The sequence below is a fragment of the Passer domesticus genome, chromosome 4 (assembly GCF_036417665.1).
Source record: "Passer domesticus isolate bPasDom1 chromosome 4, bPasDom1.hap1, whole genome shotgun sequence".
Classification (NCBI taxonomy): Eukaryota; Metazoa; Chordata; class Aves; order Passeriformes; family Passeridae; genus Passer; species Passer domesticus.
The window spans coordinates 63,825,671-63,839,814 of record NC_087477.1 but is presented as its reverse complement, the minus strand read 5'-3'; the positions used below and the strand labels follow the sequence as shown (position 1 = coordinate 63,839,814).

Below are 14,144 nucleotides of genomic sequence, written 5' to 3'. Positions count from 1 at the left end.
TTTCATGCAAAGCAATCTTAATGGAGAATCTCATGGAGAAGTAGAGTCTGTACCTTCAGATTAACTAACTTTGGCTCACCTCCACACTACATTTTATACCATCCAGATGGCAAGAGGATGTAGATGGAAATCAAAACAGCCTAATAATTGCCAGCAAAGTAATGTTTGGTGTCAAAACTAGCATTTCAGAAATAATCTATTACACCAACTCAACATCTATTTTACCAGAACTACATTTCCAGAGATTTAACTTTCAGTTAAATCTTGGTTCTATATAATTCGAAATATGGCCTTTTCCTGCCTTTTTAAAATTTAACAGTGAAACATAACAACATACCTGAAGTGATTCATCTTGCAATTAATCACATTAATCAGCCCATGATGTGCATAGTTGCAATGGTTTCTGTGGGCCTAGTTACATGAATGAAATTTGCCGGATCTATTCCCCTATGACAGTATTCATATTATTTCTTATTGGGGAATAACTGACACTGTCTTGAGATGGTTTGATTTAATGAATTTTCAAACATCAAAAATTAATTTAAAATGGGATAATTTTCTAAATTAAGCTTTTAATTTTTTATCAAGTATTAATTCTTTACCTGGAGAAGTAGAATAGGGCATATAGTTTTCCTACAGTTCAGTAAGTGAATGATGCTTGTCACCACTTGTGTTATACAGAATTTTATGTAGCTGGAGATTCATATTGAGAGCTGGTGGGAAAAATGCCTAAAACAGAAACTAAAACAAATAAAACAGTTTCTTTGGAAAACTGCAGTCTTTTCAGGTACTTAAACTCACAATATTATGCTTTGAGAGGCAAGAGTTAAGAGCTACACTGGCATCTCTGTATGGGCCATGCACTCAAGACCTGGACTCAATGATCCTTTGGGTCCCTTTCAACACAAAATATTATGTATTTCTGTGATGGAGGTTGCTAGTTCACTCGCTTAAGAATGGCTTTGGTGACATTTTATCCCATGCTTAGTTGCACTGTGATTAATTTCTTTATGCTACTGGGGAACATTTTCACTATAACCAAAGCAGAATGTAAAAACACACATTAAAAGACCCCAAGTATTTTTTCAGTCTTTTCACTCTTACTCTCTGCTTTACTGTAACTGGAATTATGCAGAAAAGTAATAAATTGGATTACAAAATATCCAAGACATTTTTATTTTTCCTAAAATAGTGCTAAACTGTGACATTAGAGAGCATTTTCTATTGATGCATTGGTGAAATTCAAAAAGCCATTCTTGCTTAAAATGTCACGTTCTGAAAAGCCAACTGCTACTAAAACTTCTGGGTTCTAGAGAGAGTTCTCTTCCTAGTTATAGACTTCTGCATTTGGCCTGAGCACTTCACTATTTTCCACCCTGGGTTTATCTACATTTACTTTGAATAATATAGCATAGACTAGACTAGAATAGAATAAACTAGAATAGAATAAACTAGAATAGAATAGAAATTTCAGGTGGAAAGAACCTACAATGATCATCTAGTCCAGCTACCTGGTCACTCAGTATTACTGTCCTCCAATCCAGTGCTGTACTTTGCTCTGAGATACATACTCCAACACTTCTATATTAATCTGGAATCTTTCCTTTCTGTTTATGTGCAGGATGCATGTCATTAAGCCATCAAGGAACTCTAGACAAACACGTATGTAGGATAGCAACAAACCGTCTGTATTTAATGCTGCATAACAAAAGAATGTCCTTTTGTCCAGGAACTAGAACCTTTCTATACAAAAATATCCTAGCAAGTTATTATAGAGGAGACTTAATCCAGATATCTATAATAAGAGCAAATAATATCCTTTACTAATGAGAGTGCAACTAATAAGAACAAATAGGGCAAATGGCATAGTGAAATGGAGATATAAAATACATGAAAAATATTTCAAGTAGTGTAAAATAGTCGACTTAATGAGAAGCCAAAATAGACTCTACTATCACAACTGAGGTGGGTCTTGTTGGATGGGTTTTGGGATTTTACGCTAAAAAAAGTTGGCAGCCTATTTTCTAGTATATTACTTTTTGTTTACATCAATCTAGTTGGTTTAAATGAAAACATAAACCTGAGTTGACAAAGTACAATTACTAAGTAACTTCCAGGAAGAGTGCAGAGACTAGTTTGTAATAATATTTCTAGGTCGTTTTAATTTTCCTAATTTTCTTATATCCTCCCTAGCCATACTAAAATTTTATTATTAAAAGAGGTGTTAAAGCATTTAGGCATAGTGCCCACTACTTCAGACAACTGGCACGAGTCAATCACCTAAGATCTCTCATACAGACTCAGTATGTCTGCTGCTGCTGAGCAATTAGGTTGTTCTCTCTGATCCATGCTCCCTCACAACGAAGGAATCCCACTAGAATTCAGTGAAAGTGCCATTTAAGCACAAGGCCTCCGGTGTCAGCTGGTGAGTTGCTATTACATTAATGAGTTAAAACTCAGCTACATGCTCAGTAATAGCCAAAGGGCACACAGTGCCAGCTGAAAGGTGGAGAAGTAACTGATTGCACACAAGAGACGTAAAGCTCAGCTTTGTCATTGCCTAATTCTAGGACACTGGGATATCTTCCAAGGGCTAAAATGACTTTTTGAATTAATCCACATAATGGCCTCTTAGTTGTCTTTGCCTCCCCTTGGGCTGTACCTACTAAGCTGTCCATTTCCTGAAAATGCTAGAGAAGTATTTAACCTGCTCTCATGCACCTAGAAAACAGGTGTAATAGCTGTACACTTTTGTAAAGAATAGGAATCTTTTGTGGATTTTGTCAAAAAAATACATGGATTTGAATAAACCACATGAATTTGAAAATATTATTGGGTTAGCATTTTGACTCCTGCTGCGTTTATTTTTTTAAACTAGAAACTTTATCAGAATGACTAAGGGACATATGACTTAAATTTGTGTATTATACACAATTCCACATGTTAGAAATTCACTAAAATACTTTTTTCTCTTCAGTAACTAAGATACCAATTTTTTCACTGAAAAAAAAAAGATTCAGAACAGCTCCTGTTAAAAGCATTACTTAAATGCAGAAAAGAAATGGAAGGAAATGTGGATATCCTTACATGCATGAAATTCCACATGTCTTGAAACCAAGGTACACAAAGATGACATTTTAAGTAAAACTTAAACATCAGGAATAAATGTATTTTTACAAATATTAAGTAAGTATTATTTCCTGAAGAATAGTTGTGATGTGAAAAGGGAGAATTTGATGTTACACTGTGGTGTAATGAAGACATAAAATAGAAAATAAATACAAGAAAAACTGCATCTTGCTATGGTCATTCGGTGTGAGAAAACAAAGTACATGTAAAAATATGATCTTTAAAACATAGGCAGTAATTTTTCTATACACAAAATCATACTTTGTATTAACATTCCTATGGTATAATATTCATTTGTCTTTCCAGAATGTGTGGATTTGCAGTATGTTGAATGGCATAATAAGAGGGAGGAGGAGATACATGTCTACATAGAAATACTTTGTTAATAGGTCTTGAAGAAAAAAAAACACAAAAGAAAAATTTCAAATTGTGCCTGTATTGAGGTGATGAAAGAAGAAAATAGGCAGGTAAATAGGTGTATTTTCAGAAGATAAATTTGTTGAATAATTCTGTAAAGAAGGGAGTATTTGAGTCTTGTGTACTACAGTCTAGCACTATTTATCTGCGTAGCATATACTATTGAAACAATAACATATTTCATCAGAGAGATGATGACTAAATAGACACACTGGTTACATTCACTATCCATCCGAATGTTCTGAGTTTTGTGTTTGAGAAAATGTGTCTGTGTGTCAATTTATTTCTCCTTCACTCCTTCAACTGCTTTTGGGATTGGTGCACATTTTTGAAGTTAATGATAGCAAGTTATTGAATGACGGATCATGTCAGAATTGTAGAGTATAAAAAGGAAGAATTATCAAATTTTCTGTCAAAAATACTAAAGACTAAAAGCAAGCATATTTAATGATTCAATACATAACAGAAAAAGAGCTAGAAAAGTTGTTTCTTGTATTTGACATTTATATTAATTGTTGCAATTTCTCTTGCCTACCATTATTATCGTAATATTCCTTCTGGGTTTGATATTGGGAGAAAAAAAAGGGTTGCAAAACCAAACACTTTCACTATGAACTTGGGATAGAATGTTGTGCATGTATGGAATGTGTAAGTTGCATAACCCCTGAAAATCCCCAGCCACACACAGAGCAGCATGCAGTGCTATAATAATACTTACCCAAGCAAGTAGAGGCAGAGTGGTTTGCAGCATCTGAATGAACAAAGATATTACTGTCAGTTTTTAATGACAGCAGAAACTAATTAGTCTACATAGTTTCACACTACAGACTTCATCATATGAACTATGTGCAGAGAAGTAGGGTACTGCTTAACACAACTTACCCTAAACTGTGTATAACAAGTGAATGCTTCTCAGCTGTAAACCAATAAATTTCTCCAGGCAAATGCACTGTTCATATAGCAGCAATTAAGCTCACCATAGGAATAATAACCAAGTAGAAAACATGCAGAAATTTTAATTAAATAGTTGAGTAAAGCTTAGCCTAAATGGGGAGTTCTCAAAACACTGGCCAAATTCTCTTCCTGTTACATACAATGAAAATTTACCACCGTCTTCAGAGAAAGTAGAATTGGGGTATTATTACTTTTGGGAGATCCATATCTAAATGACTACTGTTTCTTCTACTAATAGTTCAGATATCATTGTAATTCAGAGAAGAAAAATGTTTGATACCTGATTTGAATTCTATTTACATTAAACTATAACATTCTGCATTGTGTCACTCACAGTGTAGATTAAGTATTTTTATGCAAAATCTTCAGTGTTTACAGTACATTATGTGATTGATCAATCTGAATACCAAGATATCCAAGGGATAAAACTGTCCAGAGGGTAGAGATGTTAAATACAGAGCTGTGAAATATGTGATGTTTAACTCAGTATCTGCTGCCACAATTTCTGTTTTATGATCAGTCTGGCAGTGGAGGTCTGTGTTACTGTTGTTTGTTGTCATTGCTGTGTTTTGGTGCTGTCGTTGTCATCTAAGGAGGTTATTTATGATGAATTATTGAAATACCAGGTTGTAAAAATACCGATGGGGGTTTTTGGGAAAACTAGTATCTCTGTGTAACTCTTCTAATTCTCTTGTCAGCAGACAAATAATACTACTATGAAGAATTACCCATTTCTTTACATTATAAATATTATTCACCAATATAAGAAATAACATAATAAAGATATACTATTTATTTAGTAATAATCTCTGATAAAATTTTATATAAAAGCACCCCAAAGGAAAATGAAAAGAACACTTTTCAAGGACCAGTTTGTGTTTTTGCTGCTAATATTTACTCAATGTTTCCTACAGCAGAGCTGCCACTCTGACATGCAACAAGCAACAAGAATTTTCTATAAATGGTTCTGTTATAATCACCTGTCTGCTTAAATTTGTTGCAAAAGGCCTCTCTTAGAAAGGCCATTAATATTTTCTCTTAGTCTGGAAAGAGCTGCCTGTCTACTTGCCTACTTTCACATCAAAATAGCAATTAGCACTAAGAAAAGGTACACATGAGGGATGGATTATGCTTGAAGTATCACAAAATGAGGCATTACTGAGATACTGGATATAAAGTCAAGATGAAAGATGTTATAAAAATGTAAGTTATTTGTTATCATAATTTATTTGAATTATTTTGTCCAATTATTAGTGTACCATAACCCTCTAGTAGAAATTATCTGAAGAATTAGAAGCTATGAACTGAGAACTTATCTTCAGGAAATTCATCAAGAGAATAAAATCTGACAAGGTATTAAACATAATGTTTACACAGCTATAGTATAAATTAAGTGATTCATAATTGATAAACATCCATCCTATCCATGACTCTCTTCCAAAACCTAGGCAATATAACCTATTTGATTTTAGAGATATAATAATGATGACAGATTAACAGTTCAAGATAATCTCTTTTAATAACTTTTCAGGCTTCAGTAAAACCTGTATATTCTCCAAATGGACACCATTAGTAATTATGAATTCCACTCATTATACAGAACTAGGAAAATTTCAATACCTAAACTTAAAAAAGTGATATATTAATAAAAATTTAAAAGGAGTTTGCCCTTCTAAATCCTACAAATACATATGTAAAGATTGAAAAACCACTAATATTTCCATGATGTTTCCAAAGCTGACGGTTATGTTTCTAACTCCCAAAATCAACATAAATAACTTTGAAGTCCTAATTTTTTAAGAGTTCCTAAGCTCTCAAGCTGCCTGTACTGTGATGCATTTAGATTCCTGTGAAGGATTGCGCATGAAAAGAATTCAGGTTTTATGATGTTGTCCATCCTAGAGAAGATTCCAATATGATGTTACAGTAGCCTTCTAGTAACTCAAGAACGTTGTGAAGGGTCCTTTTACAAGGGCATAAGTGATAGGATACAGGGGAATGGATTCAGACTGAAAGAAGGAGATTAGATGAGATATTAAGAAGAAATTCTTTATTGTGATGGTGGTGAGATGCTGAAACATGTTCCTCAGAGAAGCTGTGGAAGTCCCATCCCTGGACTGCCCAAGATCAGGTTGGATGGGGGTTTGAGAAATCCAGTCTAGTGGAAGGTATCCCTGCCCATTGCAGAATAGGACCTGGACGATTGTTGAGGTCCCTTCCAACCCAAATCATTCTACTATTCTGTGATAACAAAGAGCAAAATAATTTAGATATCTTCCCTTACCAGTTTTTTTATATTGTTTGTTGACTTGTTTTTCATGGCATGACACCCATAGTGTGGGCTGCATGCATCTCAACCATTGCTTGTGGAGGCATACTGTGACATGATATGATATATGCCAGAATAATGTTGAAGGATTGTTGTGAACAGACAGAATGAAATCTTATCCACCCTTAAGATGTGGCAGATTTACAGGGAGAAGATTGTGAAGCCAACTATCCTTTCAGTTCATTTCCTTGGGAGAAGTGATTTTGTTCTATTTAGATGGGACCTTGGGATAGAGAGAATAGAGACAGTGTGTATACATCTGGAAAAAAAAACAAAACAGGGAATGAGCCAAACTATTAGTGTGGAAAAAGTACTGAGACACTGTTTCAAAATGTAACATTTATGAAGAACATGACATTATAAATTAGAAAACAGGGCAAAGAACCAGAAGATTCATTTCTTGAGGCAGGTGGCAAATGCATGAATGACAAGTCTACATTTTTACTATAGTGTGATGACTCAGATGGATACATTAAAATGATACATGATAACATAAGATAATATTTTGCTTTTAAAATAGTGTGGTGTATGTACTGGGACTGTCTTTCTAAAAAGGAAACAGAAAAAAATACTGTGACTTGCTGGCTTCACTTTCTCTGCACCTATTTCTTATCCTCTGTGTTAGCCACAAGAGTAAGGATTTTTTCCATTTTAGCTCAATATGTTTGTCTACTTCCTATCCTCATTCCTACATGTCCAAATTACCCCAAATTTATCTAGCAATATACCCATTTTTGTTACAGAATCATGCCTATCAAATTTAACAGGGATGGTCTTTTCGCTTAAACATGACTAAAAGGAAAGGTTCAAGAGCTGACATATGACAAGATTTGTTGCACGCATTAAGCAGCATCTTGACAATAACTATAATTAAAGTTGCCACAGCTTTGACCTGATTAAACACTGAACAATACAGCTGCCACTCTTTGACTACCTTAGGCCGGTAGAGCATTTGATGATATATAATATTTTTTGGCAGCCAAGTTAATTATAACATAGTTGACTGCATTTCTTTAGAGGGAAAATATTAAAAAAATTAGTGTGAGAGTAACAGTAATGAAACCTGTCAGCGTAATTCTAAATATTGCTAATAAGTATACCTGATATCTCTAAAGTATCAATGTTTTTGCATATTATTATGTATTTTTAACCTTTTAATCAGATTTATATAGAACTTTACTTTCCTTGTACGAACAATTAAGCTACTGAAGTTTGCAGTGTCAAAGCTAATACCATTTCCTGAAAGATTCATGGAAGACAAAAGCTGAGATAGTGAGGCATTCAGGGGATGCTAATTAATGGGAACTGAACATTCAAATCTCCAAGGTGGCATGGGGAATCATAACAAGTGTGTTTGTTTCAGCCCTCTGCATCAAGATGCTGACATTGGTGTTCCAAACCCATTTCTAACACTGATATATGAATAGCTGCACTGATGAGGTTTGTACAAAGCAATTATATGCAAATAGCACTAATGACTATCATTATAGTGTGTGGCATTTTTGCTGAAACACTGAAAACATAGGTAACATACATCACACCTAAGTATGGCCAGCAAAGGTTTTTAATACATGCTGATGAGTAGCATATTAAGAAGGATCTCCTTCTTGTCACTGCTTCTATAGGAGATAAATAGATGCAGTATTTTGTGAAATAAAAAATATCTTCCATACAGCTTTCATAAACAAGAGCTTAACCTACAGCTTCAAATGTACTTAATGGTAAGTGCCCTGTAGCATAGTCTCATTCACTTTGTCACTTAAATTATTATTACAGGGAAGCTTAATGAGATATGTATAATTTTTATTAACATGCTTTAATTTGTATTTCTGCATCTGATTAAATTTTTATAATATCTCAGACTGGGAACAAAAATCTTTGTGACAATATCTCTACCATCTTTCTTGAAAACCAAGAAAACCTTTTAGAAATTGTTTATAAGTTGTCCCAAAATTCTCGCACAGTTCATTCTAATATATTCTGGAATCATATTTTTCTGCATAATAAGACCAAAAACTGCTACTTTGTACTTGGAATAGGTGAGCCTTTTGGTATGGCTACACTCTATGCTTTCTGTGTATAGGTATAAATGGTAGCCCAAAGAGGCAGGCAATGAAGGTTCAAGATTTTTATAGAAAATACTCCTTTGCTTTGTTTGACAATGCTCCTTTGTAACTCTTTAGTTGATGCACATTTTTTTTAATGTTTATGCTTTGTAGCTCTCAGCTTGTTAAGCTGAGGTGAAACTGATTGAAGTCGTTAATTTTGTCTTTTCCTTCTTGGACATATGAATTTCAGGAAAACAAATAATATTTTTTATTTATTAAAAAATTACATGCAACGAAAGGACTTAAAGGAATGTGTAAAAAAATGTGCACTTTTGGACTATAGGACAGCATGATATGTTATCCACAATGTTTCACAAAGTTCTTTGGTTTTTATAGCAACTTTAGTTTGAAGAGGATATTAATTCTGTAAAGTAATTTGTTACTTCTCCATCATGAAAAACCACTCTATTCCACTGGTCATTTTTATATTTGTTTAAAATAAATGTGAAACAAATATTTGCTGTCTTTCTCCTGAAGTCCTGATTAAGAGCAAATATAAAATGATCACAGTCATATGATATTATTGTTATATGTTACACAGAAAATGTACACTATAACAGTATCCTAAAACCTAAAAAATATATCAGCTTTGAGACCTGTGTGTGTTTTTCAACTGATTTTATTTCAGTGCCACTATGATACTAAAGCATACATGTTCTTTAATTTCCTTTTACCTCATACCCATGTCTTCATAGAAGCTGAAAACAGGATTTATGGGGCAGAGTCTTCCCCAGAACTTATGTGTTTCATAACAGTGTATATCTATGCTTGGAGTATAACATTGGGAAAAAGTATTTCAATATCCAAATTGTTACTTGTGATTTCTCCTTTTGTAGTTAATGCCATCTAAACAGTTTAAGTTCAAATTTGTCATAAATGTGGAAGCACATAAGTCCTCCCAGATGTTTAAAACACTGCAAGTGTTGTAGCCTCAGTGATGTAGAGGAATTGAGCATGGAGAGACACACAGACGATCCCAACAGGCAGAGCAATATGTGTAGTATAGGAAACTTAATATCCAGATGGCTTCTGTCTATTTGACATGGACTCAAAATCCTTCCTAACTCATCTTAACATTCATTGGTAGAGCAACTCAAACAATGGGCTCAGATACAGACAATAAACTATAAATACATTTTACTTGTATCTCTCCCAAGTTCTAGTCATGAGACCTGTTTGATTCACATTTTATAAAGGTCTTACATATCCTATTGGTATAACAGACTGAAGAATTACTGCACTATCACTGCCATAGGCAGCCACTGCTTGCTGGCTAGCACAAATAGAGCAGATCACCAGTTTCCTACCTAGCAGATCTAAAAAAAATTAATAAAGTTTTATAAAATTAATTATCCAGAAGATTTTACTAACAATAAAATAAGGAATTTGGATATTTCAAGACTAAAAAATTGGTTGAAAAATCATAAGTGGCTATTTTTTAGAGATGCTTCAGCTAAGATCACCTGGGGCTGCAGTCTGCTGAAAGCAAGAAGAGATTCCAGACATTTCTTAAGTGAAATTTTACTGCATTTTATTATTGTATGTCTGCCTCTAATAAAGATGACATCCTGAAACCTCATTAAAAATTATAACAATACATACTGGAGTCCAATATAAGAAATTTGCAGTAACTGGCAACAGTAAGACATTAACTTCTGATATCTAACGGAGCCACAACAATGACAGAATAATTAATAATCTGAATGTAATATCTAGGATATGTCACTTTGGGAGTGAACCCTGAAATTTGATATTGTTGTGTATTCCATTGGATTATGGTTATTTCCATGAAGAGGGAATTATTTGGTAGAGTAATCTAGAAGAAAACAAGGAAAAACATAATAAAATTTTTACTGGTTTATTTTCAAATATATTGCTGATGATTTTTATGGCATTGCCTGAAAAATTTATCACAGTGTATTTCTTTCAAATTTATATGAAATTAATTTTCCTACTTTGATAAATTGATAAATGCTATTTATCAAAATTATGGAATTTTCTTATGGCCATATTTTAAGTTTTCTTCTGCTACAAAAAATATTTATACAGCTTTTACAATTTCATTTAAAATATAAAGGCACATTATGTGAAAAAAATATATACAAGACAGGAATAAGGGTTTTCTGCCTTGCCTTCTTTTTCTTCCAAATTTTGTGAAAGGTTTACTTCCCTCTTAGAAATTACCTGTATTTCTTAGAAATTATTTACTTTTGTTTGAACAGAAAAGCTCTGAAGTTCTTCTAAAATCCATCTCTCTATAAGGAGCTTCCAAAACTACTTCCTCAGGCCATGAAGCAAGACTGTGAGTAATCCTGAAGTCTGCAACAAGTCAAATTATTAAAGTGCTTTGTTTTCACAGAGGAAATGGGTATTACAAGACATTCAGATTCAGTGTCGTGAATTTGCATTGGTTTATCTTCTAAAACTATTAACTGTTATTAGCTGTTCTAGGTAACATCTCTTCATGTGGTTTTGCACATGCGTCTTGGTTACTATAGAGCAAAGTATGACATTGAAAAGGGGACTAATCATAAATATAATCTACAGATAGAAAGTGAGAGGGATTTTGTCTTTAACCGTTGCAGAAAGAGGATCAGAATTGCTGGGTGTCTACAGCACTTTTCTAGATTAAATTTTTTGCCTGCAATAGCTTTTATAACATAAGACTAACCATGGCAGTTACTATTTACTTCATTGCCAGTCTAATGGTGTGTTACCAACTTTTTTCTCCTTTTTGAAATTACAACGGAAATAAAAATAAGTAAGTCTAATGTAGATGGCAAAATACATTTTTTTAAATTTCATTTTCTACAGAAACACTATGAACTCTGGAGATTTATGGGTTGTTGAAAATATATGGGCCATAGTTTTAGGGAAGTTTGTATTCATATATCTCTCTTTTCAGGCTCAAAAGACCCATGTCAAATAAAGTTATATCTCAAATAAGTGGGGAAAAAGATTGCATTTTATGTGCCATATATTCAGAAATATTTTTTTTTGTGAATAAGACTTATATTTTGTGCCATATTCTTGGAAGCTGAATAACTCTAGAAACAGTTTATTTAAATATTAATTTAATGAAAATAATCAGTCTAACAGTATTCCAGAACAGTTTTCTATACTTGTTGAAAAAGTAAATAATAGTAAGTAAGAAAGCTATTTAAATGGAACAAGTCCAGAACTATATCTGTATATTTAAAGCAACAAACAAAAATGCAAACTACCAAAAGTTTTACATATGGGACATTTGACAATATGATATTAATCTGAGTAATTGGTCCCATGTTCCCACTTATGTATATTTATATGTAGGCTTTTGTCTTTACTAAATTCAAACTCAAAATGACAATGTCAATTTCAACTATTCATAATATTCATCAGAGTCTTATAATTCCTGGAGTTAAGTAGAAATTAATACATTCATACAAATTGTTCCCCCATTATGGAAAAGGATAAATACAGTACATTTACAGATTAATTCTCATGTTTATTTTGTAACTTTCAGTCATGCTTTGAAGAATGAAAAAACCCAACTTTTAAATTGCTATTGCTCTCATGCATGATCTTGGGATGAGGAGCATCAGTGATAATAATTAAGTGTCAATGTAGATCAAGACATATGTTTAAGAAAGGAAAAGATGTTTAAAAAAGAAACTGAGGAGGGCTTTATTCTCTTGAAGAAGTTACTGCTGATTATTGCTGATACCCAGAGGAATAGTAACTGCCTTTGCCATTCTGATTTCACCTCATGGCCTTCCTCCATCCACCATAGGAGATGTAATATTTGCAGTCTCCTTTACCTACACATTCTAAATTTCATTCAGTATTACACAGTAATTCAATTTTTTATTATATGTTGTAGTTGCTGTAGCTCAATGCAAATTAAGTCTTGAGTGATTCTGGAATATTTGAATTTCTGTACTGTCCTGGCTAGCAATAACACCAGAAGAGGTCAACTTCATTAGTAAGACAGTAATTCAGCTTATCATGACAGTAATACATTCAACAAAACATTGCTCCTGTGCAGCCATATTGCCATGGGCTCTGATTGTCATGTCTTATAAACTAAAACTGGGTTTCCAGTGGCTGGATTCATGAATTCATGGAAAATGTAAAATAAAAAAAAATTAAAAAAAATAATTAAAAAAAAATTATTTTGTTTTGGAATTTGTATTATTAAAATTTTTTTAAGGTTTTTATTTACTGTTTATTACCTTCTACTGGCTTTCTGATTAAAACCACCTATGTTAATTCTTTTGATTTAATAAAAATAATGAAAATGGTATTAGTACTTATTCTAGTAATTTCTTTTTATGGAAGAAAGAACACACGAAAATAATGTTTGAATAATTAAAATCTTCCTGTGGGTTAGAAGAAGAAGAAGAAGAATGTACCATTTTGAAGTAAGGTGGCGATTTAAATGAGAATTCAGGAGAACAGCTAGATTAAATACCTGTGGAAAAGAGGTTAAACTAGATTCTGTCTAGTTAATTTCTTGTCTACAGTCTATATTTTCAACAAATAAAAAAAGCTATAAAAAAGAGGAAATAAGCTGACTATATACAAAGGACATGGCTCCTATTTCCTAATTAAGTCAATTTCTTAATTTTGAAGTAAAATTAACATTTCTATGGGGCAGCAGCTGAAAAGCACACATCTTGTACTGGTGGAATAGACAGGTGGCCAGTATGTGCCAGCTGGGTTGAAGGAGCTGAAGAAATTAGTTCATAAACCAAGTCAAGCCTTTGAATACCCTATCTGGGCACATTAACCTTTATTTTGAGAAACTTCATCAGATGTACAAAATACACACAAGACATGGAAGCATAAAGTATTGAATAGTGTTTCTCATTATGGAAGCTTTTCCTGATGTTCAGAATAGTGGTAGGTGAATTTTCACTTGCATCTTCAAATTAATACAAGAAGCATATTTGCTTGTAAAAAACCCAGTATCTGACCTTTTATTTTCTTCACATAATGAATGCTCCCAGCATGGTGCATGGGCAGTAATAATCTTCTGGAAGTTTTAGTTATATCTCCAGGGAATTAAGAAGTTATTTATTTATTTATTTAAATAAACAATTTAGCATGAGCTATTTGCCTTAGCTCCTTATACTATGATATTTTTTGACTTACACTGTTTTTTGCTTATGATTTGCAAGGAGAAAATAGATTTTTTTTTTCCTTTTCGTTGTGTATTTGTTAAT

General features: G+C 33.0%; 1 long non-coding RNA gene across 1 annotated transcript; it reads left to right on the top strand.

Annotated features, from left to right (window-relative positions):
• Positions 1-6,470: 6,470 nt before the first annotated feature.
• Positions 6,471-11,223, top strand: LOC135300057 (uncharacterized). The gene is made up of 3 exons (XR_010361928.1): positions 6,471-6,631; positions 8,193-8,269; positions 11,160-11,223. It is a non-coding gene; the product is annotated as an uncharacterized LOC135300057 (long non-coding RNA).
• The last annotated feature ends 2,921 nt before the right edge of the window (positions 11,224-14,144 follow it).